The sequence below is a fragment of the Saccopteryx bilineata genome, chromosome 2 (assembly GCF_036850765.1).
Source record: "Saccopteryx bilineata isolate mSacBil1 chromosome 2, mSacBil1_pri_phased_curated, whole genome shotgun sequence".
In the NCBI taxonomy this organism is placed as follows: Eukaryota; Metazoa; Chordata; class Mammalia; order Chiroptera; family Emballonuridae; genus Saccopteryx; species Saccopteryx bilineata.
Window position 1 is genome coordinate 124,907,784 of NC_089491.1, and position 11,720 is coordinate 124,919,503.

Genomic DNA, 11,720 nt, shown 5'->3' on the forward strand with positions numbered 1-11,720 from the left:
AACTATAAGGAAAAATGGCACTGGTGAATAATAAGTCAGTTATCATCCCCTAACAAAGACAGGAACAATCCTGGAGCCTTTTCCTGTGTCAATTAACAGTTAATATGTTATCTGCTCAGTGACATTAAGATGTGGTTCCTAAAGCCCTTTACAAAGTCACTGGCTTTGATGAGTGACAGACAACAAGCCTGGGCAGGCTGGTGAAAGGAAATTCAATTATATTGCTTTTAAATTGTGCATCCTCTGGGTTGAACTCAGAGATTCAAATACCAAAGAATAACACTCAACCCTAGTTTTTCTTTAGGGAATGCTGAGTGATTTCACGATTTTGTCTCTGCTCGAGAAGAACACACTGCAGGGCAATCAGGTGGCAGGACTCCCAGGAGAGAGTGCCCTTGAATAAGGAGTTCGTGGGCTGGCATTTGTTGTTTGAGAGGCATTTCAGAGAGCAGCAGGTTAGTCTGGGCCTCAATAATTCTGCACACAATAGAACCAGGGCAGAGATGGCTTTTGTCTGAGAAGTGATTCAAAAACAGCTGTTCTCTTTGTTTACTCCAGTAGACTGGTCTCCACAATGGGGGTTTATGCATCCCAGAAGGGGGCTAAAGACATTATCTAAGGTCTGGGAGAAAAAAAACACAAGGACTTACTTATTTTGCCTAAAAATGTAAAAAAGGGATTCAGTGTACTAGCATGTATGGAACGGTAGGTGCTGGCACCTTCCTCAGTCTGGACACTGAACAGCCTTGGATCTTGAACAATGTGCAAGTTTTCCCGAATGAAGACTTGAGTTCCACTAAATGGGCCTGGGGCGGTGAGGCCATTATTCACACTCTTTTGTTTGCTTTCAGAATATTTTGAAGTTGAGTCTACTAAGTAGCTTTTCAGATTACATTATCTTGCTTTAACCAAATGAATGCTCACCAAATAGTCAAGTAGCTGGGAAACATCCGTGCAAAGAAATTGCAGATTAAAAATTACTATTAATGAAGGCACATGAACAGCAATAATATTGTAGAGATGGCTCTTTGCCTTTTCCTAATATGAGCCATATCACAAAGGAAAGGAAATAAGTCAGAGCTATTGAAAATGAGGTAATTTTTTTTCATTCATCAAGAATATTATTAAAATATAGATTCATTATTTTTCAATTTTATTGAGATACAATAGACAAATACAATGCAATGATTTCTTCTTCTTTTTCTTCTTCTTCTTCTTCCTCTTCTTCTCCTCCTCCTCTTCCTCCTCTTCCTCCTCCTCCTCCTCTTCCTCCTCCTCCTCCTCCTCCTTCTTCTTTTATAAGTGAGAGGAGAGGAGATAGACTCCCGCATGCACCCTGACCAGAATCCACCCAGCTACCCAATCTGGGCCCATGCTTGAATCAGCTGAGTTATCCTCAGTAATCTCAGCTGATGCACCAATCGAGCCACTCGCTGTGAGAGGGGAAGAGAAGGGGGAAGAGGGACGAGGGGAGAAACAGATGGTTACCTCTCTTGTGTGCCCTGACCGGGAATTGAACCTGGGATGTCCATATGTCAGGCTGACATTCTATCCACTGAGCCACTAACCAGGGCCACAATGTGATGCTTTGATTTTGTATACAGTGTGAAAGGACTCTCTCCATCAAGTTTTTTTTTTTTTTTTTTTCCATTTTTCTGAAGCTGGAAACAGGGAGAGACAGTCAGACAGACTCCCGCATGCGCCCGACCGGGATCCACCCGGCACGCCCACCAGGGGCGACGCTCTGCCCACCAGGGGGCGATGCTCTGCCCATCCTGGGCGTCGCCATGTTGCGACCAGTCTCCATCAAGTTTTAACACATCCATCACATCACATATTTATTATTTTTTTCTTTTTGGTGAGAACATTTAAGTTCTTTCTTGGCAAATTTCAATTATACAATACAGTGTTATCAACTACAGTCACCATGTTATACATTTGATCCTTGGACTTTATCTTATAACTGAAAGTTTATAAACTTTTACAAGCCTTTCTCCATTTCCTCCATCCTTCAGTCATGGGCAACCAGCAGCACTTTTCTTCTCTCTGTTTCTGTGAGTTCAACTTAAGAAACAATTTATATGAAACTGTTACCTTTCTCTCTCTGGCTTTTTAAATGTAACCTCATATTCTCCAGGTTGATCTATGTTGTCACAAATGACAGTATTCCCTCTTCCTTTCTTGTTTATGGCTGAATTTTAAGAAATGGAATATTCGGCCCTGGCCGCTTGGCTCAGCGGTAGAGCGTCGGCCTGGCGAGCGGGGGACCCGGGTTCGATTCCCGGCCAGGGCACATGGGAGAAGCGCCCATTTGCTTCTCCACCCCCCTCCCTCCTTCCTCTCTGTCTCTCTCTTCCCCTCCCTCAGCCAAGGCTCCATTGGAGCAAGGATGGCCCGGGCGCTGGGGATGGCTCCTTGGCCTCTGCCCCAGGCGCTAGAGTGGCTCTGGTCGCGGCAGAGCGACGCCCTGGAGGGGCAGAGCATCGCCCCCTGGTGGGCAGAGCATCGTCCCTGGTGGGCGTGCTGGGTGGATCCCGGTCGGGCGCATGTGGGAGTCTGTCTGACTGTCTCTCCCGTTTCCAGCTTCAGAAAAATACAAAAAAAAAAAAAAAAAAAAATGGAATATTCATTTCTTTATCAAATTATATATTAACAGATACTTAGGTTGTTTCTGGCTGTTGTGAATAACATCACTATGAACATGTGAGTTCGAATATCTCTTTGAGACAATGATTTGGATGTACACCCTGAAGTGGGAAGTAACATTGAAAAGCTTGGCCTCTCTACCTGCATCTTGTTCAAGCCTGCTTAGTTCTCATGGCCTTCAGGCTAATAGCTCTACCTAGTCTTGAATATAGACAGGCTAATCGTTAGAGGAATTCTGCTTTCAGCCTGAGCTTTACGAAAATAGCCCCTTACCAGAAAGTGCCTCTCCCAAGGAGATAAGTGAAGTATGTAGAACAAAGTAATGATTGTTTATCAAAGATTTGCAGAAACCTTATGCAAAATGTTCCTGAGACCCTGCTGGTGCCTGGATGTCTATGGTCGTCAATCACCTCTTGCCCCTCCCATTTCCCTTTCTCTTAACATAAAAGAAGCTTGAACGTTATATTTTTTAAAGATGAATTTGAGAATTAGGTCTCTCATCTTCTCAGTTGGCTTCTTCTTGATCAGTAAATATTTTCTTACTCCCAAACTCTGGTGTTTTGAGTTAGCCTTTTGAAGTGACTGACACATGGACTTTGGACTAGTAACAGGATCGTATAGTAATTATATTTTTAATTTCTTGAGGAGATTCCTTACTGTTTTCCATGGTGGCTGCACAAATCTACATCTTCACCAGCAAGGGTTTCCTTTTCTTTACATCCTCACCATCATTTGTTACCTCTTGTCTTTTGCTAATGATGGTCCTCACCCCAAGTTCATATTGTACATTGGGTATGTTTTGCCTTTGGAAGGGTGCCTTTGTCATCTGTGAGAGCTGTTTTAGTGTTTTATGGCTGCCATACCAAAGTACCAGAGTCTAGGTGGCTTAAACAACAGACATTTCCTCATAGTCTGGAGGCTAGAAGTTCAAGATGAAGGTGTCTGTAGGTCCAAACTTCTGCAGTCTCTCTCCTTGGTTTGTAGGTGGTTGTTTTCTTCCTGTCTTCACATGGTCCTTTCCTGTGTGTCTGCAGGTTTTTGTTCAAATTTCCTTCTTTCATAAGGACACAAGTCATATTAGATTAGGAGCCAACCTAAAGACCTCATTTTAACTTAATCACCTCTTTAAAGACCTTATCTTTGAATATGCTTCATTCTGAGTTACTGGGGTTTGGGATTTTAACATATGACATTTGGGGGGATACAATTCAGCTTATAACAATAGCCACGAACATCAAGTATTAAAATAAACTGAACTTACAAAAAAGAAACTTCAAATCATTGATCTCAGTTTTAACCCGAGGATTAAAAGAGAAGCATACTTTTCAAATTATTATTTATTTGCCAATAATAAGTACAAATTGTTTAAAAACTATGCTGTATTCCAACTTGACCTCATTTTTAAGAAACATTTGGTTTGGGTTTATATATGATGATATAATACTGTACTACCATTAATTCATTAATGTGATAAACACTATGAAGTGCCTATCATGTGCAGGTACTCTGTTCTAGGCACTTGGGACACATCAGAGACAAAAGCAGATCCTTGCCCTAATGAAGCTTACATTTTAGTGGGCAAGACTCTGACACTGTGTCAAGAGCATCGTAATTAAGACTGAAGAATTATCTCCAGCTGCTGGGAGGGTTGCTCTCTGTCAGCCCTCTTTGGGAATTGCCCTTGGCTGGAGAGAGCTACCTCACCCAAGGACATGAACGCTTCCCAGAGCAGCCTGCATCTGAAGACTAAGGAGATAAAAAGACCCAGATGCTTAGACTCAAGGCCATCACAGCTTGCGAACTCCCTGTGGGGTTGGCTGAGGAGTTCATTCAGCCTGAATCACATGGCCCAACTTCTCACTTCTCCCAGTCCTGCTTCTTTCACTTCCCCCACAGTCTCAGTCTGTTTCCGGAGGAACCCAACATGAAATGATATGACATTATATCATATTATGTTATGTTATGTTGTATAAATTACATTACCTTACCTTATTATGTTATACTCCATTATTTACCATTTGTGTCCCATAGAGACAGTCTCTATGGGAGCAAGTTCTTTGTCTCTTGTGTTCACTGCTCTAGCCACAGTCTAGCCTGGAACTTATTAGTCCTCCAATAAATATTTATTAAATAGGGAATAAAATTGCAAGGTGGGGATAAAAATAGCATGGATTTTATAAGACTAAGTTGTGACAACCCATGTCTAGTCTTCATATAGAGCCTGGCATATAATAAGTGCTCAATAAAAGTTGCTAATTATTATGATGTTCATTTCAAAGGGGACTTAACATGCTTACTTTTTAAAGCCAGTAATTCAAACTCTATTTGTTCATATGTTAATTAGTCAAACATTTATTGTCAAGTACTGCATTAGAAACTGGAACTACAAATATGTTAAGAAATATGCTCTGTCCTTAAAGAGAATTTAGTTTACTGGGATGGTTGCTGGTCACATTTCATTAGTTATTTAATATTTATCTGCTTATAAACTGGAATTTTCTTTTTCTTAAATACTCTGAGATGTAAACTTTGGTAATTGTTTTCTTTTTCAATTTCTTAGCCAATATTTTTCAGCTGAAATCTATTCCTATGAACCACTGGGCAAAAGCTAGTATATATTAGCTATAAATTAGACAAAAAAGATTGTCATGTTTTAACTGATATGATCTAATACTCTTAATATGATGGTGGGTTAAGATTGTGGGTACAATATTTTTTTTTTGTCAAAAACATTCCAAAGGTTCCACCAGAACTTTGCCATCTATTCATCTTTGAAGACCCAGTTAAGATATTCCTTCTTCAGGAAGGCCTTCCAGGCAAATTGGCTACCCACCCCCTCTATCTCCATTTTACCCAGAGAAAGGTTAATCCATTGCTGCACTTGTCACATTTTACTGGGGTTCGGCTTTTGAATCTCCTCTTCACTAGCTCAGAAACTCCTCCAGGATCAGAAACCTTGCTTTTCTGTATTACTGTGCCTTTTATGCCTATCATGATGTTTAGAAATGAATCACAATAGTCATATTAGGTAACTCTTGCTCTATAGGCAGGCGATGTTATAGATGCTTACACTGATCTCTGAAATAGGTACTATGGTTATTTTATACCACTTAGACCAGGGGTCCCCAAACTACAGCCTGCGGGCCACATGTGGCCCCCTAAGGCCATTTTTCTGGCCCCCGCTGTACTTCCAGAAGGGGCACCTCTTTCATTGGCGCGGCACTCACGTACAGTACTACTTCTGGTGACACAGAACACACACGTTATATGACGCACGGCTGGTGTGTGGCTGCGGCGCCCCACATCACCGGAAGCAGTGTGAAATAACAGCAGAAGTAGGAAGAAAGGCAGAGCACTATAACCATTACTACACAGGACAATGGCCCCCATACTCCCCCAAGTGTACAACAACATAATGGCCCCTATAACCTCCCTTTGTCCAAAAGTCTCCCCCCACATTACTACACACCATGTTTCCCCTATTTTAAGACCCTGTCTTATATTAATTTTACCCCCAAAGGACGGGGGCTGTCTTATTTTTAGTTCCCATTGAAATACTGGTCAGTTTGTTGATTTAAATTTACTTGTTCTTTATTTTAAATATTGTATTTGTTCTCGTTTTGTTTTTTTACTTTAAAATAAGATGTGCAGTGTGCATAGGGATTTGTTCATAGTTTTTTTATAGTCCGGCCCTCCAACGGTCTGAGGGACATTGAACTGGCCCCCTGTGTAAAAAGTTTGGGGACCCCTGACTTAGACTATGGTACTTTGTTGAGTCTTACTCTTGCCCATGTAACTCTTATTTCTAGTTTTGGTTCTACTAGTTATACAAAGCCTAATCCATCTTCTCAGTAACAGACTTTTCAATATTTTAAAACAATGCTATGCACTCATGAGGGTTCTAGATACCCACCCCACGTCATCTTTCTTATTAGATATTGTTTCAAGTTGCCTTGCCCTGAGTATACAGGAAGGGGAAGAGAAAAATCCTTTGGCGTCAGACACACCCAGCTTGGAATCCTGCCTCCACCACTTGCTGGCTGTGTTTCAGTTTTGATTTCTTCATTTGTAAAATATTGATAATGGTACATCATTTAAAGGGGGGGGGTTGTGAAGATTAAAATAAAGAGGTAAAATACAGGAGTTGACACAGAGCAGACACTCAAATAAACGGTACTTGCTGTTGTTTTTATCATCCTCATGTTTTTATAAGTGGGGTTTGAAGAGCTCAGCTGATACTGAGATTTGGTCTGATTGTCCCCAAGCAGAGGTAGACGCTCATCCTCCAAGGGTGACATAAGGATGGCAGTAACACAAAAACTGGTGGCTTTCATTTATTGTTTTCTCCATGCCTGGCTCTGTGCTAAGCAGGTGGTATTCATTATCTCTTGCGGTCTTCTCAACCATCCGGTGAGGCTGGCATTATTCCCATTTCACAGATCAGGACACAGCACAGGGAGAGATGACCTGCTCCAGATCACACGACTAGAAACAAACCATTGTTTCTGACACCAAAGTCCCTGTTGCCTCAAATATTAGACCCCTACTAATTCACCCTCTGTTATACAGTACTGTTTATGTTTGGCAGTGAAATGCATGATGGACTTACATAGAGTTTACTATTAATGGAAGCCTCTCTCTGCTGCCATCACACATTGCTAAGCAAGATATCACCTATCTTATTATACTCAATAAGCACTTTTCTTTGTTGCCAAAATGTGGGTGTATTCATTTACTAGGGCTGCCATAACAAAGTACTCCAGGTTGGATGGCTTAACCAACAGAAATTTTTTTCCTCAAGTTCAAGATCAACGTGTCAACAGGTTTTATTCTAGGGCCTCTCTCCTTGACTAGCAGATGGCCTCACCACCTTCTTGCCATGTCCTCACATGGCCACCCTTCAGTCTGTGGGGTGTCCGCGTTCTAATCTTCTCATAACAACACCAGTCAGACTGGATTAGGGCCATCCTCAGGGCCTCATTTAACCATAATTACCTCTACAAAGGCCCTTTTTAAAATACGGTACCATTTTCAAGTACTGGGGGTTAGGGTTTTAGCACATGAATTTTGGGGGCACACAACTCAGCTCATAATAGTAGGGTCTTGTATTAGTCTCACTGAAGGTCTATTTTTGTTAGATTTGACTTATTGTCCACTGAGAATTGCATTCTCACTGTCCCTTCAAATGTGCGCCATCTGTGTATTCAACATGCATTCTGCCTGTATATATTTCCACTGACTAATAAAAACGCTGAAGAAACAGGAGTGATCAGAGAACTGGAAGAATGGAGTCAGACAACTTTGTCCAGTTGCCCTTTTGCTTCTTGTCTGACCCTTGTTTCTCTGGTCTCCTTTGACTGGCTGTCTATGGTTGGGTTCACATGGCCATTCTTTGTGTTGGCTTTGATTTAATAGATGAAATACAGGTACCATGTTCAGGCTTGTTCTAGTGAGAGCTCTGCTTGATTCGGTGGTTTCTATAGTAGAAAAGCATCAGACAAGGAGTCAAAGGCCTTGAATTCTAGTCCTGGTTTTATAATTATCTGTGTCTTGTAAGCTCGTGGATTCTCAAGTTTCTCACCTGGAAAAATGGGATAATACCTGGCCTACTTCAGGCTTTACAGAGTTGGTATCAGATTCCAATGAACCGTCTATGTGGATCCTCTACAGAGTAAGATATTAGCCATCCATGGCAGATTGTCGGAAGCATTGGAAGAGATTAACATCTATCAGCCTGTTCTCAGACCAGCTGGTCCCAGTGCTAGCCAGATATGCTTAAAGCATCCACCTCCTTGAGGCTGATTACTCTCTTATCACTTCTTTGTTTTAAGACTCTTTGGAATAGCAATATAGTACAAATATATTTTTGAAAATTTAAAGTGAATTAAAATAAAGTTATACAAAGAATTCAAAGCTGAACTAGAATTGCAAGCCATTAGTATCTTGAGCTTAACATAATTAGGAAGGTAAGTCCACTTTTGATCATCCTATGATAATTGTCTAAGCCAAAGAGAAGATATGTTTTACAATCTTCCTCTCCATTAGCTCGATAATCAACATATGGAATAGATGCATACATTCTGAAAATGTCCTGTAAAGTGAATTTTTGAATATTTAATCTTATTTTATTACTGATTTCCTTTAAAAAATTTTTTTTAATTTATTCATTTTAGAAAGGAGAGAGATAGAGAGAGAAGGGGGGAGGAGCAGGAAGCATCAACTCCCATATGTGCCTTGATCAGGCAAGCCCAGGGTTTCGAACCAGCGACCTCAGCATTTCCAGGTCGACACTTTATCCACTGCGCCACCACAGGTCAGGCCCTGATTTCCTTTTTTAAATTTTCCATAAATGAGAGGTGAGGAGGCAGAGAGACAGACTCCCACAGGCACCCTGACAAGGATCCACCTGGCAAGCCCCCTATCTATGCCCTGCCCATCTGGGGCCATTGTTTTGTTGCTCAGCAACTGAGCTATTTTAGTGCCTGAGGCAAGGCCTTAGAGCAATCCTGAGCACCCAGGGCCAACTTACTTCAACTAAGCCATGGCTGCGGGAGAAGAAAAGAGAGATAGAGAGAAGGGAGAGGAGGAGGGGTAGAGAAGCAGATGGTCTTGTCTCCTGTGTGCCCTGACTGGGAATTGAACCTGGGACATCCACACACCAGGCTGATGTTCTACCACCGAGCCAATTGGCCAGGGCCAACTGATTTCTATTATAACATATAATACATATTCTTGAGGAAACTATATGTTACAGTATCTGATTGTAAATAAGATAGCTGAGCTATTTATTTATTCAGTATAACATCTAGGCTTCCTAACCTGTGGTACCATGGGTAAACACCAGGAAGCCCGTGTAAAGGAAGTTAAGGTAGAGGAAGAAGAAGAGGAGACTTGCACTGACTGAACAATCTACATGTTAGATTTATGTGCTATTTCAACTCTCATTTAATCTTGACAACAATTCCGAGGTAACACAAATTCAGCAGCTGGGAAGAAAGTGTATGTAACAGTTGGAAATGTCAGTGTACTCAAAGTCAGCTTCCTAAATTGTAAACCACTTCTGCTGATTCTATTTGTAGAATATAACATAAAAAAAAATTTAAATTGAGATTAAACATAAAAAAGAAAAGCCCTTCCTATGTTTGGGCAGAGGACTGCTGTCACACTGGATAGTACACCAAATTAGCCATCTGGTGATTGATGCTGCTTTCCGTAGGTTGTCATCATCGTCCCAGTTTTTAGGACAAAAAAATTGAAACTTGGAAAAATTAAATATTCATTTCATATCACACAACTAGCATGTACTGGAGCTGGGGTTCAAAGCCACATTTGCCTCCCAAGTATGGCTTTTGCACCATGTCCTAAGCGTGCTGGACTAGCAAACTGGAACTTGCTCTTAGGTACTAATATGTGGCCTTGTCAGTCACTTCACTTTGCTAGATTTCATGTTCCCTTACCACAGCAGGCAGTGATTCTTGCCTGGATCAGATAAAGAATCTTTTTCTAGTCTTTGGAAAGTCATGAAGTGCAATACCAATGTAAAGTAGTATTTTTCCCAAGGACTCTGACATGAGATTACACCTTACATTCATTTCCTAGTTTAGAATGCTTAAAACCAACAGTGCTGTCCAATAGAAACTTTCGCCATAATGAAGGTTCCATACCTGTTCTGTCCAATGCAGCAACCACTCATGTGGCTCTCAGGCTGTTGACATGAAGCCACTGAGACTGAGACTGAAGAACTACATTTTACTTATTATTGACTTTTAACTAATTTAAGTTTAAATTCAATTGCTACATATTGTGCAAGTTGCTCTCCTGCACAGTGCATAACACACACATGGATTTTGAACTCATTCATTTTAAATATGCTATGCATAATGAATAATCCCTGATGTCGTAGCTGGTGCGCTGAAATGGGTGTTTTTTATTTCCCTTAGTCGTCATACCATCGAGGTATGTGTATTAGATTTGTCATTTTAGTTTCAAACAACCTCAGAATATTTTTAATTCTCCTGAGTCCAGATGGACTTAATCAATCAATTAACATTTATTGAATAGAGGTACATGATGTAGTTAGCACATGTAGGTTCCTTTTTCTCTGTCTGGGCCTTTCCGAGGAGGGAATCCCACGCCACAGACTTACATGGAGGTTTTAAGATATCCTGTAGGTGCATGCCTCTGGCTCCGGATGTAGTAAAGCCGAAGTAACTGTTACATTCCCTTTCCTTACCCTTGAGAGAAAGCGCTGCTTGTAAAGGAAAGAGCAGAATATTTATGTACCTAGTCCACATGTCAAAGTGTTCATCCCAGCTGTGTCCCTGCCAGGGCCAGCTTGTATCTTTGGTTCACAATGTGCAAGTTTAGCCCATCCACGGGGATAATCTTTAATTGTGCAGTTTAATTGGCATTTGTTTTGTGATTTTTATTTATTTATTTAAATTTGAGAGATTTTATTTATTTATTTTAGAGAGAGGATAGAGAGAGAAAAAGGTGGGGGAGGGGGAGCAGGAAGTATTGACTCATAGCAGTTGTTGGTTCTCCTATGTGCCTTGACCTGGCAAGCCTTTTGAACCAGCGACCTCAGCACTCCAGGTCGACGCTTTATCCACTGCGCCACCACACGTCACGTCTGCTTTGTGATTTCAAAAAAAATGTAAAACAAGACAGAGTATTCTCTTCTTCTAACAAGGCTATCTTCCCCCACCTGAAAATGACTCACTATAAAATTTATTTAAGTGGGAAAATCTTAATTTCTGTAAATATGAAGAGTTCAACTACTCTGAAGTAACCATATGATTTTTTTTTTTGGTTTTGTGTTATAGTTAACTGAAAGAGGAGACCACCCTTTCCTCCTCATCCCCTCTGTCTGTGTGGGAAGCTGTGAATCAGCAGAATAAAACTCTGCAGAAAAAAACTGATGTTAGGACAGTGACTAGCAATGTTCTTAGCTTTGTGATTCATTAGAACATTTTTTTTTCTTCAACACCATGCAACTTAATCACTTACTTTCTGGAAATTAAGGAAGAAAGAAAGAAAGGAAGGAAGAAAAAAGAACACTGTATCAATAGAGG